A 17,414-nucleotide genomic window follows, 5' to 3' on the forward strand; every position below is an offset into this window, starting at 1 on the left:
AACGAGGAAGACAAGGACTCTCTCCTCCAAGGTCCTCCAGGGCTTTCACCCAACTCTGCTCACCCTCTACCTTTATGTCCCTCCCCTCTGCGCTGACATGCCACACTCCCCCCAACCAGAACCATGGTGACTCCCAGACTAGCCATGAGGTTATGTACCTTGTCTCTGACCTTGGTACCTGCTCTTCCTTCTGTCTTCAAGGCTCTCTCCCACTCACCTCTGTCTGATATGCCATCCGATGGCTTTAGGCAACCCCTGTGTTTTGGTCGTTCGACCACCGCCGGGGTCGCGACCCACAGGTTGAGAACCGCTCCCCTACAGCCTTTACCCCACTATAGCTATAGCCATGTCTCTTTGCCCCTGTCTCAACTGAGTCAGGAAGTACTCAAGAGCACAGCCATATCTTATTCATCTCAGTAACTAGCACAGTATCAGGAACATAATAAGTGCTCAATAAATGTTTGTTGGCTGAATGGATGAACACAGGGTCAGTTAGTTATTGACACAAGCTAGAACTCAGATTAATGTCTCGGAAAACCCTGCCCTCTCCAAGACTCTAAAACAACTTCTATTTATTTTCAGAGAGGATTTAGGACATAGTAAAATCACAGAAAGAATTCTTACCCAGGGTTACTTAAAAACAACTACCTCCTTCCAATTTTAGGAGTGACACAAAACGTCTCGGAGCCCAAAGGAGGACCAGCTGTGGACTCACACAGGTATGGGCTTGGCTGGGGCCTCTGTGAAGGTGAAGGGAGGGGACCGTGATCAGGCGCTTTATTTGCCAGTGTGCCCACTTTGGACAGGATTCAGTTCTAAGATTTGCGGGAGCATCACCTGGACCCGCGAGGCGCCCTCTAGTGGTCACAGTGCTCCAAAGAAGGCGAGGAACTCAGGAAGGGATGTGCGACTTGTGACCACCCACCCTCTACACCCCAAACTCCTAGCTTCCTGGCATTTAAATCCTGGGTCTTAGGAGGACTCCGCCCAACTGTCAAGAATCAGGCTTGCTTGCTTTTTGAACTACTGCACGATGAGGTGGAAAGAGCCAATTGGAGCCAGGAGTTCCAAATCAAATCCGTGTTGGGCCACTTAGCAGCGCTGGGTGGGTTCAGCCCTGCCATAGAGGAGGCAGGTCCACCTACTTTGGCAAGGCTGCTGTGAGGGGATGTGCTTTCTTCAAGGTTCTGCCACAGAGCAGTGCTTAATAAACCTCAGATTTGAATCACCGGTACTGGCCACGAGGCTCCCCGAACAGGACAAAGCCCAGGCCTCTTGCACAGGGAACCAGCCCTGCAGCATGGATCTGCTACACTTCGAAGGAGAGACTGCTTTCAGGTGAACATGGCTGTCACCCACCTTCCCCAGAGAGGCTGTGTCCTGGCTCTCAGTCTAGGGTAAGAGGGGTTTGTTTAGATCCCAAGTTTGCGGGCCTCAGCCCATGGCCCCTTTGCAGGTTTGCCTTGGTTTGGGCTTGAAACCTAGGAACTCCTCTTGTGTGGCCAGTCTTGGAGACACATCCTTTGAGAGAAGAAAGACTATGACAAACTATTATAAAAGCGCTGAGACTCAGTAAGGCCATTTTATCTCGTTAAACATGTGCATGTGCACATAGCCTGACAGGTGGTGCTACAATGGGTAGAGCGTAGACCTGGGATGCTGAGGTCCCAGTTTCGAATCTCACGGTCACAGGCTTGAGCGTAGGCTTGCCATCTTGAGTGTGGGATCATCAACATGATCCCAAGTTACTGGCTTGAGCCCAAAGGTCGCTGGCTTGAGCAAGGGGTCACTGACTCAGCTTGAGTCCCCAGGTTAAGGAACGTATAAGAAGCAATCAATGAACAACTAAAAGTGGCTCAGCTATGAGTTGATGCTTCTCATCTCTCTCCCTTTCTCTCAGAAAAACAAAAACAAAAAATAATGTGCATATGCACATGCATATACCCCCTATTCAATACCAAGTTAAATACTATATTTTTAAAAATTACTTTAAAAATATTTTATTTATTGATTTTAGGGGAGAGAAAGAAAGAAGGGGAGGAGCAGGAAGCATCACTCCAAGTTGTTTTGTATTTGCTGTAGTTGCTTCGTAATTACTTCCTGTATGTGTTTTGACCGGACAAGCCCAAGATTACGAACCAGCAACCTCAGCATTCCAGGTCAGCACTTTACCCACTGTGCCACATCAGGCTAAATACTATCTTTTAAAAAATCTTTAAAAATTTTATTTAGAAAAAAAAATAAATTTAATGGGTGACATTGATCAATAAGAGTACATAGGTTTCAGGTAAACATCTGTACAGCATTTGAACTGTTGATTGTGTTGTGTGGTCGTCATCCAAAGACAAATCATTTTTCATTACCACATATGTTTCTCTTTACTCCCTTCCCCCTGGTAACCACTTCACTTTTATCTATGTCCACGAGTCTCATTTTTATATTCCACCTGTATGTGAAATCACATAATTCTTAGCTTTTTCTGATTTACTCATTTCACTTAGTATAATGTTCTCAAGGTCATCCATCCATGTTGTCATAAATAGCAATGTATCATTTCTTAAGGCTGAGTAGTATTCCATTGTATAAATTTACCCCAGCCAATAAAGTTGTGGAGATGTCACAAAGGGCAGGACTGGGGGACTTTCAGGCCAAACTATTTTGGGGGCTCCCCCCATTGAGGAAGCTTTGCTCTGAAAGGGCTCCTGCAAGGAACACCTCAAGAGAGCAAAGGAGAAGACCCATTCTGTATTCGATTAGACAGCAGTGACGTTCTGTTTGGTTTTATTAGATCTAAGAAATGATCAATTCAAATCAGAAGCAGTACAAGTCCCATGTTAGAAATATTAGTACTCAAGAGCCCAGACGTGGCCGGAGGCCTCTCACCAATGGCTCCAGGCTGTGCTGGTGTGCCAGCCCATGCTGAGGACCCCTGACTCAATTCAGCTTATAGCTTAAGAGGAACTGGCTTATTGCCACAGCTGCAAGTGGAAAATTTTTGACAAGCTTGTGTAGGGTCTAAGATCTAATATTGCTGGCACAAGCAGGATGCGGTTTTCATACTTCAACTTTTGTAGAATTAACAGGAAGGCTGTTTATTATCTTTAGAACAATGTGTGCTTCTGCAAGATATCATGCAAACATGCTGAAGCAACTGTAACTCTGTGGTTTTTGTCTTTAAATACTGTTCTCCGCCCGGCCGTGGGGCTGTTCCTTGCTTCCCTGCCTGGAGTGCAAGCAGAGTGTCAGCTGGTCAGCTATTAAAGGCTCTCTTAATTTTAATCAAAATTGGGCTCTGCCTCAGTTTCTCACAAGTTACACCATAACATCTGGAGGCCCCACCAATGTACCCGGGGCCTCTGCTCTCAGACAGGCCTGCCTCAGCTTTCAGGTCCTATTAACAGTCCCTATAAGAGTCCTACCACCAGGGTTCCTCCCTGCACTGAACTCCGCTGTCTGCTAGAAAACAGCAACGAGCCTGTCCCTAGAGGGTGGTGCTTATCTTAGCTGTGTCTCACGGCCGCCACGATGGGCCTGGAAGGATCTTGGATCTTAGTCCCATCCTTATCAGTTAGGAGGCAGGAAATCTGTCAAGAAAAGACCTTCTCTCTTCCACTATTCACAGGAAATACTGAAAGTAATAAAAAAAAAAAGTACAAATCAGCCTTTATACCACAGGCTTGCAAACTCAAATGCCCACCAGGACAAGAACCAGGCAGGGGGCACATAGAGGAAAGTGTGGGAAAGGGTGGGCTGGGGTGGAGAAGGGCTCACGTGTGGGTGGGCTGGAATGACAGCAGAATGGAGATGACAGCACACCCCACCCTCCACCCAGAAAAGAAGCTTTTGTATGTGCATTCCCCCAGGTTTCAAATATTGGCAATGAACTCATAGGTTTTTAAATACAGCAGAGGTTGCTGCCTGGTGACATCTGCCTTAGACAATTTTCTAACTTAAGAAAAGCCCCTCCTCCCACCAAAATAATAAAATCCTAACCAAATCATAACAAAGAAATGAATGGATACATAGAAGAACATAGCAGCTTCAATGATACCAGTCCCCCTTTTTTAAAACAAAATCAACAGTCACTCGTTGAGTTCATTCTTGTACAGGGGAAGTCATCTGGGTCCTTCTGTGGGTGAGCTGACTTTGCATTATTGGAATGACACATGTCATCAACCCACTCCATGTAAGGTGTTATCCTACCTGCCCTCACACCAATAAGGCTTAGCCTTCCTATTGCAGAAAATAAACTGAGGCATAGAGCAGTGAGGGGTCCTCCTTAACATCACAGAGTTTCTCTGACACAGAAGGTTTCCCAGTCCACATGTTGGCACCATCACAGAGAGAGCAGAAATAGCTCAAGGAAGTTATATAGCACCTGGCAGAATGCCGGGCAAACAGTAGGCACAACTGCATGTCCACTGAGTCAATCATGCATGCATGAATTGAGCTACTTCCTGTAGACAGTACTTCCTTCTACGGAAAATCAGGAGCTGTCCTTGCCATTCCAAAGACTGGGCAGGCGAGGAAGGGAGGTAATGCAGAATTTCATCTCTGCGTGAATAGATAGGCTTCCCAGCTTTTAAGGGAACACCATTGATCCTGTCTGACTCATAGGTAGAGAAAAAAGGATTCAGGCATTTGGCACGTCTGGGCTGGGTTGGCTTTGACCATGGGTTAGATCTGAGATTAAGAGCACATCCTATGTCTTGGTATTAATCCATAGCCTAACTTTCCATCTGTTTGTTGCCGTGGACAGTTCCCAGCTTCCTTATTCTCAAAAGACTTGGCACAGAAAGTCAACATCAACATGAGGAAGAAAGAGGCCCTTTCTTCTCACAGGTGTGCAGGGCTAATCCTGTCCTGGGCCCGCAGCACAGGGAGCGTCTTGCCTCCCCACCCCCAACCCCCAGGGGGCAGTGTAGTCCAGCTTGCTCAGGAGCCAAGATCCCAGGAGGGTCACTCTCTGCTCTAAGGGACTCTCCTAGAAGTTGACAGGGAGAAGAGACTGGCTCATCCAGAGTTTCTGGCCTTTTGAGTGGAACAATTGTGCTGTTGGAGATTGTCCTACACAATGTGAGATGCCCACTAAGTGCCAGGGCTGCCACATAGGCAGAATGACCCTCCCAACACACACATAGACACACACACACACACACTTCCAGTGCTGCCTGGAGTGGTAGCCAGGCCCTTGGTTGAGTGACAGGTCCAAGGATCCCCTCTTCCCCCCAATCTGATGACTTCCGGTCCAGAGATCTTTCCAGATGTTCCTGAAATGATGGAGGCTCATGCACACAACCATGGGATGCCACAACACCACAGAGCCTCCAAGTAGCCAGCCATGTCTCCGTGGCACAGAGAAACCAAGGCACAGAGAGAAAGAACAACCTCACTGTGACCAGAGTGACTAAATGTGTGGTGTGGGGCAAATTTCCAGATGATACATTTTCCTAGGTCCAGCTTAGCTTAGTAAGTCCTGCTGCCTCGCTGGTGACTGTCAATGTGCAGCCCCCCTGGAAGGCGGGGCCTTTGCAGCAACCACCATCCCAAGATCAACATGGAGGCCTGGGTCAGCATGCAGAAAGAGCCAGCCCCCAGCCTACAGGTTGAAGCTGGAGCAGCTGGAGGCTCGACCTCATCTGGAGTCTCCAGCGGGCTCAGAGGGCATGTGCACAGCCCCACCGCAGCCTCCCAACCCCTTTCCCAGATCCTCACAGTCTCCTTTGGGAAGTATGGCTGTCAGCACCAGCCCGTCTTCGGGTTCCTGCAAGTTACCTGGAACAGAAGAGAGGGAATCAGCCCATCATCGGGAGACACAGTCCGTTCATGAGAGCGCTAGCAATAACAGGGAGCGAACTGGCCACAGTGGTTATCTATTTTTAAAAAACCACATACAGGCCCTGGCCGGTTGGCTCAGTGGTAGAGCGTCGGCCTGGCGTGCGGGAGTCCTGGGTTCAATTCCCGGCCAGGGCACACAGGAGAAGCGCCCATCTGCTTCTCCACCCCCACCCCCTCCTTCCTCTCTGTCTCTCTCTTCCCCTCCCACAGCCAAGCCTCCATTGGAGCAAAGATGGCCCGGGCGCTGAGGATGGCTCTGTGTCCTCTGCCTCAGGTGCTAGAATGGCTCTGGTTGCAGCAGAGCAACGCCCCAGATGGGCAGAGCGACGCCCCCTGGTGGGCATGCCAGGTGGATCCCGGTCGGGCACATGCGGGAGTCAGTCTGACAGCCTCCCCGTTTCCAACTTAAGAAAAAAAAATACGCACAAAAAAAAACCCCTACACACACAACAAAATACACATCAAAAACCTTGCCCTGGCCGGTTGGCTCAGCGGTAGAGCGTCGGCCTAGCGTGCGGAAGACCCGGGTTTGATTCCTGGCCAGGGCACACAGGAGAAGCGCCCATTTGCTTCTCCACCCCTCCGCCGCGCTTTCCTCTCTGTCTCTCTCTTCCCCTCCCGCAGCCAAGGCTCCATTGGAGCAAAAATGGCCCGGGCGCTGGGGATGGCTCTGTGGCCTCTGCCTCAGGCGCTAGAGTGGCTCTGGTCGCAACATGGCGACGCCCAGGATGGGCAGAGCATCGCCCCCTGGTGGGCAGAGCGTCGCCCCTGGTGGGCGTGCCGGGTGGATCCCGGTCGGGCACATGCGGGAGTCTGTCTGTCTCTCCCTGTTTCCAGCTTCAGAAAAATGAAAAAAAAAAATTAAAAAAAAAAAAAACCTTAAAAATGTACATACCCTTTGACCCAGCAATTCCACTTCTAGGATTTTATCCTAAGGAAGTAATTAGGAATAATTAGCGGAAGTGCTGCAGCCATCTTGCTACCAGACAAAGGATGGAACGACGCAAGGATGACCCCGCAGAGAGAAGGAGCTAGAGTCCCTGAAGGGGTCGCGGGGCCCCTGAATCAACCAGCCCTAGCGCAGAACCCACCCAGACGTTCTCTCAGGTGAGATAATGAACGCCCTTGCTGCTTGCTCTAGTTTGAGTCACAGTTTCTTTACCTGGAACTGAAATCAGTTACATTGTAATTGAATCAAGGTCCAACAAAGACATTGGATAAATGAACTGGCTCGCCCACATAACGGGATTCAAGCATTCAAAATGTCTGCAGTTCCATAGAACGAAACACACACGAAGACAAGCAATACTGGGGAACCCGGAAGAAGATCCGTGGATTGTTTCAGTGTCGATCTCCCTCCCACTTGAGATATCACCCCATAGCTTTGCAAGATGTTACCACTGGGGGAAACTGGGAGAAGTATGTATAGGATCTCTCTGTATGGTTTCTTACAAGTGCATGTGAATCTACAATTATCTCAAAAAAATTAAAAAAAGATAAAAGATGTCGCTGATATAGTTATTGCCGTGGAATACTGCACCGTGATAGTATATTGTTGATGAAGCAGACTCCAAAAATGCATGTATATCACCTGACCAGGCGGTGGCGCAGTGGATAGAGTGTTGGACTGGGATGCCCAGGATGCAGGTTCGAGACCCTGAGGTTGCCAGCTTAGTGAGGGCTCATCTGGTTTGAGCCAAAGCTCACCAGCTTGGACCCAGGGTCACTGGCTCGAGCAAGGGGTTACTCGGTCTGCTGAAGGCCCACGGTCAAGGCACATATGAGAAAGCAATCAATGAACAACTAAGGTGTCGCAATGCGCAACGAAAAACTAATGATTGATGCTTCTCATCTCTCTATTCCTGTCTGTCTGTCCCTGTCTATCCCTCTCTCTGACTCTGTCTCTGTAAAAAAAAAAAAATGCGTGTACAAATGTTTATATGTATGTACATATACTCCCATATTATTATAGCTATTATAAGTGTATATGTATAGTCTATTAATGCAATTTGTTTCTCATACATTCACCATCTATAGGAGATGAAGCAATTTGTAATACACTACAGAGGAAAGTTATCAAAGATTTACATAATACAATTTGGTTCCTCTGATTTTTTTCCTTTAGTTTCCAGATACAACCAAAATGATAAAAGTTAACATTTTCCCAATTAAATATTTTAAATATCTGACACAGGTGATTTATATACTATATTGAGTAAATTTATCAAAATTTAAATAGTACAAGGAGATATAGATAGATGGACAGACTGGTCCACCCTGAATATGGATGTGTATTTACCTTTGAGTGATGGATAGAATTGAATGACTTTTAAATATCTGTGTCCTTTCCTTCATGCTGGGGTCCAGCCCCGGGGGGGATCCAGGGATCCCACAGGAGGAGACGGCGTCGGCGAAATCGAGTGAGAGAGCCGAATTCTTTTCTTTCTCTGTATTCTCTAGTTTGCATTTACTGCCAAGCATCTCTACCAAATGCTAGTACAGCTCCTTTTTTATACACACACACCAAGTTACAATTACATGGTATTAATCATTGCTTCTGTTTCACTATGTTTACATGTTTCCAGATAACAGTTAATTTATATCTATAAACTACAAATCAGGTGGCAAATCAAAGTACAATTAAAAAATAACTTGAATAGCGATAACATCGGTGAAAGCTTTTAAAGGATTAGTACTAACTAATAACTCAACTTTACTGTTGTTGTGAGTCAAGGGGCAGAGAGAGATTAACAGACAAAATTATTAAGGACTAGCAAAATCCACCGCTTGCTTAGGCAAATGGCCTTGAGTTCATGCAGTGTCCTAATTTTTCTCACAAGACTTCAAAAGGCTTGCTTATTAAGAAATTGTCATAACATCAAGAGTAACTTTTGCTTAAAGATATATAGAGTGCACCTGCAAGATAGCTTAGTAGCAACATAATATTAGAAGGCATGAATTGCTATTGCTTCTATGGATTCTTCCATATTCCTCTTTATTATCTGAACGAAAAACCTTGGGAAAGTATATAAATTTCATGAGAATGTCTCACTGAGAAAGCCCAGTAACTGCCTTTAGTCATAAAACAGGTCTCTTAACAAAACATTCTTACTAGCCAGCTGCACTCCTATCCAAGGCCATGCAACAGGCCACTCCACTACACTTTACCTAAGATTCTAATGTCTAGTTAAACTTTATTTATTTACTATATTCATATACTAGCTAAGTTCTAACTATATTCTTTCTAACATGATTAATAAGAAGAAATTCTCCTACAAACTTAACCCTTTATGAGGGATATCATAGCCAGCCTCTTATGTTTATGAGCCCAGTTCAAGGGGCTTCCAGGCTTTTCTGTGAAACTTACACCTTCTGTCTTATTTCCAAAGAAATTATTACAAATCTACAGGGAAAGCACGGTACTATTATCCCTGTGCCACAAATAATAGCACACACCCAGAAAAGGGGGGATATAAGGCCAGATTAATTCAAAAGGTCAAAGGGAGAAGTATCGTTGTGCCTATTCTTTTTGCGGTGACTTTGTCACCCCGCAGCCATTGGTCTTCACTGCAGTGACTTTGTCACCCTGCAGCCATTGGTCTTCTCTGCTGTGACTTTGTCAATCAGCAGTTTTTGATCTTCTTCTGCTGTGACCTTGTCAGCCAGCAGTTGTGGGTCTTCTCCTGCTGTGACCTTGTCAGCCAGCAGTTGTGGGTCTTCTCCTGCTGTGACCTTGTCAGCCAGCAGTCGTTGATCGGCTCCCGACACCTTTACATTTGTTGAGCTTTCAACTGTGACAGGTAGAATTCTAAAATGGCCTCAAAAACCCCCACCCGCGGTGTGCTCACCCTGCACAGCCCTCTCCCGAGTGTGGGTGAGATCTGTGGGCATGATAGGCTAGTCACCCCCTTGATGTGGCACTTTCTATGACAAAGGTGACAAAGCATCACTCCTGCGATTTGGTTTCATTGTAGAAGCCTAGAGAGTCCCCAGCCTATGAGAGGAGGGAACTCGGGGGGCCCCTGGGAGCTGACAGCCAACCAGAAGGCAGGGACCTCAGCCCTACAGTGGCAAGCAAATGCACTCTGCCGCCAACCACGTGAGCTGGAAGGAGGACCCGGGCTCCAACAGGGAATGCAGCCAGCCGACCTTGCGGCAGCTTTCCGAAGCACTGAAGAGACGGCCCAGCCAAGCTGCGCTCAGACTCCTGACCCTCGGAAAGTGTGAGGGAATAAACAGGTGTTGTAAGCTGCAAATAAGTTTGCAGTAAGTTGTTATTCGGCAATAGAAGACTGATAACATCAAATAATGATTTCTTTTAGAAAGGGACACAATAAAAGTTCATTTTACAGCACTGCTCACTGTTTCTGTAACAAAGCTGTACTGTTCAGAACACTTTGGGGGATCATGCATATTCAACAAGTTACAATCTGCTCCCCTGAACACAGTCACGTGTCCCATAACAACGTTTCGGTCAATGACAGGCTGCATATACAACAGTGGTCCCATGAGATAATAATGGAGCTAAGAACTCCCATGGCCTGGTGGCAATGCTGTTGTGAACAAACCCACCGGCTGCCAGTCATATCAAGGTGCGGTGCATAAAAGTATGAACAGTGCCTAAGACTCGATAATGTTAACAGACGACTCTGCTACTGGTTTATGTGTTTTCTATATCGCTTATCGTGATTTTAGAGTGTACGCTTTCTACCTGTACTGTTGCTCTTGATTTGATCCTGTGTCATTTTTACAGCAATGTGCTACACAGGCTCGGAGCACAGGAGCAACAGGCTCTCCCACACAGCCTGGGCGTGCAGCGGGCTAGGCCGTCCAGGTGTGCGTGAGTGCACAACGTGATGCTCGCACAGCGACGGAATCACCTAAGATGCATTTCTCGGAATGTGTCCTCCTGGTTAAGCAGCAGGTGATGGTAAGTCCCATCTGGATCACAGCACACTCAGCCTACCAAGTGCCTTGTGCACCTCGCCATCTCTCCGTTTTCCTTCTCCCTTGCCTTAGAAATGGCTCCTGGGCTGGCAAGCTCCTTCCTCTCCATTCCAACATGTCCCCCTTGGGCCCAGGATGCTCCTTGTCCCTCCTGGGACTACTTAGCCCCCTCCTAGCTGGACCCTGCCTCTGGCGGCTCCCTGCTCCTACAGTCCCGCCACATGTCTGAACACACCCCTGGTCCGTCCCCACACTCTTGCTCAGAAATCACCAGTGGCTCACTGTCTCTGAGACTCGGGTCCGGGATCCCCGTTTGGTCCCAGCTCTCTGCTTCAGCCCCAGCCCTCACCTGTCTCCTTCTGCACCTCACCCCTGGCGCTCTTCACAGGGGTCCCTTTTCTGAGCATGACATCATGCTGTGAAGCCTTTGTTCATGATGCCCCCTCTTTAAATATTCCCATTTCTAAGAAATGCCCCCCTACCTTCACTCAAATGTCATTTGCTCCATGAGACCACGCACCTGGCCCACACCTGCAGAGCAGCTCTGCCCACACTGCCCTCACTAGGCGGGACTCCTGGGGCGAGAGCTCTGTTGGTTGAGCCTGTGTGCTGGCTTCTTGGTGGCGGGGCACCTCATACTGCTCATTCCTACCCTGTACCCATGGCTGTGCTCCACAGATGTCAGTCCTCTCTCTCCCTAATGTCCCTATGTGCATGTGACCACTCCTATAATCCCAAGAACCCGGCCCTCAGATTCCAGGAGGTCAGGAAGGCAACACACTCACCGTGAGCTGGGCGACTGGGGGAGGTGGCATACGGGTCCTTTCCCCAGCTCCAAGGACCCCAGGAGAAGCACATCAACAAGGCTGGGAGGCTGGTCTCTCCCAGACTCCTTCCGCTAGAAGGAACACAAAGTCCCAGAGACAGCAGGTCAGAGGGTGCTTGACTGGCACAGACGTTCTGTTCAGCAAACCAAGAGCTTCAACTGTCAACTGCCCTAGTTCCACTTCAACTGTCAACTGTCCTAGTTTTGTTGACCGAGGATGCACCAACAGAATTTTAGACTCAGGGTAAAACAAAAAAAAGTTTATTACACGCGCGAGCGGGCCCAAGGCAAGGAAATGGCCAAGAGCCCCGAGCCACTTCAGCAGGCAAGTTTTATACCTATTTTCAGGGAGAGGAGTTGTAACAGTTCTCAGGGTAATTGATGGGCAAACATCTGCTTAATTTCATGGAGGGGAGTTGTAACAGTTCTCAGGGTGATTGATGTGACATAACCTATTCCCGGTCCTTGAGGTAAGGAAGGTGTTAGACTCCCAGGATGACTAGGAATAGATGAGTCCTTGAGATAGGAAAGTCGTAAAACTCCCAGGATAATTAGTGCAACCCAATCCTGGAGGATAGATAGGGACTTTTCCAGCTGGGGGCTTTCAACTGTATGACTGGTTACTAAGGCACGTCTGACTAAAATTTAATTTGGGGGAGCCAAGTGCTAAATGCAAAATTCACTTCTGTATGAACCGCTTGCTTGCTACATTATAAAAACCCCTAAATTGTAGGCGCTCGGTGTGACTGCCGCCTGAGCTCACCCCTGCGCAGGTTTTGCTTTTTCTTTGCCATAAAACTTTGTTTAAACTCTCTAAATGTCTCCAGTGTCTATTTTACCCGGCGAGTGCAACAATTGATTGCCTCAGATGCTTGCAGCCTTGCCTTTCCGATAAGCCCCTAATCAAACACCGGATGCCTGCGGCTTCTTCAAGGAGCCTGGGCAAACATCTAGGAGCCGGGTGGGCCAGTTATTGTTTTACAAGCCAAGATAAGTTAAGCAAAAATCAGACGAAAAAGATCAGACGGAATCCACTGTTACACAGACAGAATCCACTGTTACATTTTCAACTGTCTGATTAAAAACAAAAATTCTGATTTGCAAAATGGGGTAAAGTTTTTGTACTTAAAAAAAACCCCCACAAAACAGAATTGCTTCATTTCATCCATTTTGTCCATTTCAATGACAAAAACCATAGGGTGTAGATTTTTCCCAGTCCCTTCTCCTTCGCCTCCATTTAGCAGCTTCATGATTCTACCCTAGACGTGGCTCCCAGGCCATGCTGGGGAAATGACAGTGACAAGAATGACATGAAGCCCTGGCCGGTTGGCTCAGCAGTAGAGTGTTGGCCTGGATTGTGTAAGTCCCAGGTTCGATTCCTGGCCAGGGCATACAAAAGTGCCCATCCGCTTCTCCACCCTTCCCCCTCTCCTTTCTCTCTGTCTCTCTTCCCCTCCGCAGCCCAGGCTCCACTGGAGCAAAGTTAGCCCCATCGCTGAGGATGGCTCTGTGGCCTGAGCGGCAACAACGGAGCAACACCCCAGATAGGCAGATCATCGCCCCCTGGTGGGCATGCTGGGTAGATCCTGGTTGGGCACATGCAGGAGGCTGTCCGACTGCCTCCCCGCTGCTAACTTCGGAAAAGTACAAAAAAAAAAAAATGACATGAAATGAATTACGATTACATAGCACCAAAGAAAATATTCAAGAAGCAGTAATTCCCCCTGATTTTTAGTTCAAACTATTTCTTAATATGAATAGACTTCATCTTTTCTGATAATCACGCACAAAACACTCATAGGCTGATTCTCGTTTCCTTCTTATAGTACCACCTAAGTCACTGGAGAACACCTGAGAACCCCTGCCATCGTAATTAGGTAGCTCCAGCAGTTCTTTGTTTGTTTTCTAAAGACTCTGGGCAGGTGCTCTCTTCGGCAGCACATATACTAAAATTGGAACGATACAGAGAACATTAGCATGGCCCCTGCTCAAGGATGACATGCAAATTTGTGAAGCGTTTCATATTTTAAAAAAAGTAAATAAATAAATAAAGACTCTGGGCAGTAAAACACAGGAAATCCTCATTCATTTTTCTTTACTAGGGGTTTATGCGCTCTTAATATGTCCCCAGTTCTAACAACACTGGATTCTTAGTTTTTTAACACAAAGGCAGCTGGATTGGGCATAAACTGGGTAAAGGGGTATGCCAAGAAGCAGCCAACCTAAAAGTATATGAATATCTACGAGGCAATAAGGAAGGAAATTGGGAGACTTTAAAAAGCTGGACACAATTGCTAGCAAAACCTCAGTAATAGGAATGTCTGGTGATGCCCACCGCAAAATCCCAGAAGAAATGAATAGACAACGAGTTAGAATTACATTCATGACCTTTCATCCATATTATTTAGTGTGTTTTTACAAAAGTAGGAATGAGTTTGAGGTAGCAGAGATTGATTCAGTGTTTACAAAGAGGCAAGGATTCTGTGTGCCAGGCAGGTGCCGGAAAATGGGATTGTGATTCAACTCATAAAGGAATGTGACAGACCATCTGGTAAGAGATTAGAGAGCAGAGGTAAATTATGAAATTTTACTTTTGAATTTGTAAAGGAGCGTGTGTGGGGGGGGGGAGTGTTATGGAAGGCTTCCTGGAGGAGTAAAACACGGTCTGAATGATGAGATGGGGTTGGGCAGGTGAAAGGGAGGAATGAGAGAAAGGGCTTTTCATTCCAGGCAACTGCAGTGTGTGTACAAAAGCTTAGGAGGTCAGAGCAGGCTTGGCTCTGGGGAATTAAAAGCTAGTCCCTGGGAATGGGAAGCTCTAAGAAACTAAGGGCCCAGACAGTTTTCAAGGCACTGGTTCATGAAAGGGGGTGAGGAGTGTCGAAAATATTTTCACATGGGGCCAGGACAGTGAGTGAATAATCTGGCATTAACAATCAGAATGACAATCCACCTCAGGACATTCCCCATGACTTTCAGGGTACAGGTTGTGGAGTTTCATATTTAGCCGGATTCCTCACATATACAGTAGAATATGTGAGGGTTGTGGGAATGGAGGGGTGGTTAGGGCAGGCTCCACAGCCTAGATGGATGGCCTTCACCCAGGCAGGCCAGGCTGGCAGGTAGGTCTGTGACATCAAAGGACCAGGTCTCTTTGCTGGACAACCCCCCTCCCCCTGCAAGTCTGGTATCTCTAGGCTGCTGATTAACATGGCAGTGCCCAGGGAGGCAGAGCACAGCCTCTGTCTTCACCAGGTTTGGCAGAGGCTGGAGGGCAGGCTGGGGGCTTGGAGAAGAGCGGCCGGGCGCAGGGGGAGCAGGGGGTGCAGGAGAACGTCCCCGCAGCGCCTCGCTTGCCGGATCGGCTGTACTTCACGTCGTATTTAATCCGAGGGCTCTGGAAAGCTCCTGGAAAACCTTGTATACGGGATGGGGGAGATTCCGACCCTTTGAGGACGGCAGCAGAAAAAGACCTCCACTTTCCTCCCCACACTTCAGGGGTTGTGCAGCAGTTGCACAACCAGGGTGGGTGGCTAAGAGGGACTAGAAAATTCTGAGCCCTCGGTCAGTCCCTCACATCCTTTCCCCACACCTCCAAGTCCCGCATCTGTTCCTTGCCCTCTTCCTATGACCCAGCGGCTCCCACACACTGAGCCTCCCGCATCTTCGCTTTTCTAGCTGCGCAGCGTCCTAGGTAGCTCCTGGCGCCGCCAACTCCCAACTCCCTCCTTCCGGCCCCAGTTCGGTCCTAATTCCGTCGTGAAACTTGTGAAACCTAAAGCTTTCCCCGCCCCCCCCCCCCTCCAGCTCCCAAATCTTTGAATAGCCCAGAACAAGCCTGTCCCTCCACCGACCTCCCTGCCTTCTGCACGTCTCCTCGGCTTTCCTGAGCCTCTGTCTCCCACGCGTTCAGGATCGTCCCCGGACAGACCCAACCCCTGGCGCGGGGTCTGCTCCGCGGCAGCTGGGAGGCTCAAAGGCCGGCACCATCCCTCGGAGGGCCTTGGTTTACCTCGGCGGACCAAGAGGGGGGCTGGCCTATAGAGTGGCAATGGCCTCCACCGCCGCCCGCCCCTGCACTCCCGGGCCTCGCGCCCCTTCACCTGGTCGCGCGACCCTGGCGGCTTGCAGGGCCCTGCTGGCAGCTATCTGGACGGCCGGGCTGGAGGCGGAGTGGCCGGGCTGTAGACGGCCGCGTGCACAGGGCCCCCTGCCTAGCGGCCGAACACCGCGCGCAGCAGCGCCTCCAGGAGCCGCAGCACCGGCGCCTCCGCGTCCTCGGACACGGCCTCAGCCACCAACACCCTGACGAGCCGGCGCCCGACACCCGTCGGTCGCGCACGTCCCGCAGCATCTCCCGCAGGCGGCGCCGTGGCTCTCCACGGGCAGCGACTCCGCGCGACACAGCGCGAGGACGAGTGGCGAGCGGATAGCGCGCGCCCCCCCGCGCCGACCCCGGCGCCCAGCGCGACCCCGTCGCCTGGCTTGCCTGCCGCCGGCTCCGGCGGGAACAGCGCCCGCGTGAAGTCCCGCAGCAGCGCGCAACTCTGCTCGCGCTCCCACAGCGCGCCCACTAGCAGCACCGGCCCGCGCCCGCCTGCCGCCTCCACCAGCGCCCGGAAGGGGGGCTCCGCCGGGAACGCGGGCCGCGCCACCAGCGCCTCCAGCTCGCGCTCCATGCTCGCTGCCCGCCCTCTGCGGCCTCCGCTGGGAGGACACGCCCCCGAGGGCTGTTCCAGCCCAACCCCCAGCCCGCGGGCTGGCGGGCTGCGCTGCTGCTGGGCAGCGGGCAGAGGGCAGGGGCTTTCTCTCTAGCCCTCCAAGGGTGGCGCCTCCTGCAGTGCATGCAGCAGACCAGGGTGGGGTGGAGGGTGGGGGTCTGAGCCGTGTGTTCGCTCGCCCATTTCTCCATCCATCCATCCAACAAATACTTATTGAGCATCTACTATGTGCGGGGCAGCAAAACGGAGAGGAACACAGAAAATTATCATATGAACAAATATGCCCTCACAAGTTAGATCATATTGAGACCTGGAGCAGATATGTCTGAGGAGTCCATATGGTTTGGGGACAGGAATTCTAGGGCCAGGGCCCGCCCCTAACGGTGCTGCTTTGAGGTGGTGGCAGTGGGCAATAGAGAAGGGGGTAAGGAGGTGAGAAAAAACAGGAACCAGGGGTTTTTTCTATTACTTCTGCCACTTAACTCACCTTTTAGGCCATTAACATTTATTCAGGCCTGACCTGTGGTGGCGCAGTGGATAAAGCGTCGACCTGGAAATGCTGAGGTCGCCGGTTCGAAATCCTGGGCTTGCCTGGTCAGGCACATATGGGAGTTGATGCTTCCAGCTCCTCCCCCCTGTCTCTCTCTCCTCTCTCTCTCTCTCCTCTCTAAAATGAATAAATAAAATTAAAAAAGAAAAAAGAAAAAAATTAAAAAAAAACATTTATTCAAACAAACCCTTGTTACAGGCAGGGCACTACCCTTAGCACTAGGGGTATAAACCAAAGGGTCCTGCTGCAGGTGGAGCAGAACATCTAGGGGGTGGAAGTGGGGCAGTGATGGTGCTCTGATCTCTGTCCGGTGAAGAAAGGGGGCAGAAGGGTGTCAGTGGGCCAAGTCAGAGTAAGAATGCATTTCCTTTAGTGCTGAAGGTCTAGGCCAGCTTTGGCGACAAAGCCTTCTGTGATGATGAAAGTGTTTCACATTATCTGCAGTAGCCACTAGCCACGTGTGGCTGTTGCTGAGCACTTGAAATCTGGCTAGTGCACCAGAGAAATTAAGTTCACCCTTCTATTTCATTTA

The 17,414-nt window shown here is 49.4% G+C and overlaps 1 non-coding gene and 1 pseudogene across 1 annotated transcript; one reads left to right on the forward strand and one right to left on the reverse strand.

The window, feature by feature from the left end:
* Positions 1-5,196: 5,196 nt before the first annotated feature.
* Positions 5,197-16,290, reverse strand: LOC136308469 (uncharacterized protein C2orf72-like; annotated as a pseudogene).
* On the forward strand, positions 13,534-13,640 carry LOC136309722 (U6 spliceosomal RNA). The gene has a single exon (XR_010726374.1). It is a non-coding gene; the product is annotated as a U6 spliceosomal RNA (small nuclear RNA).
* Positions 16,291-17,414: the final 1,124 nt, after the last annotated feature.

The sequence above is a fragment of the Saccopteryx bilineata genome, chromosome 6, assembly GCF_036850765.1.
Source record: "Saccopteryx bilineata isolate mSacBil1 chromosome 6, mSacBil1_pri_phased_curated, whole genome shotgun sequence".
Lineage (NCBI taxonomy): Eukaryota > Metazoa > Chordata > Mammalia > Chiroptera > Emballonuridae > Saccopteryx > Saccopteryx bilineata.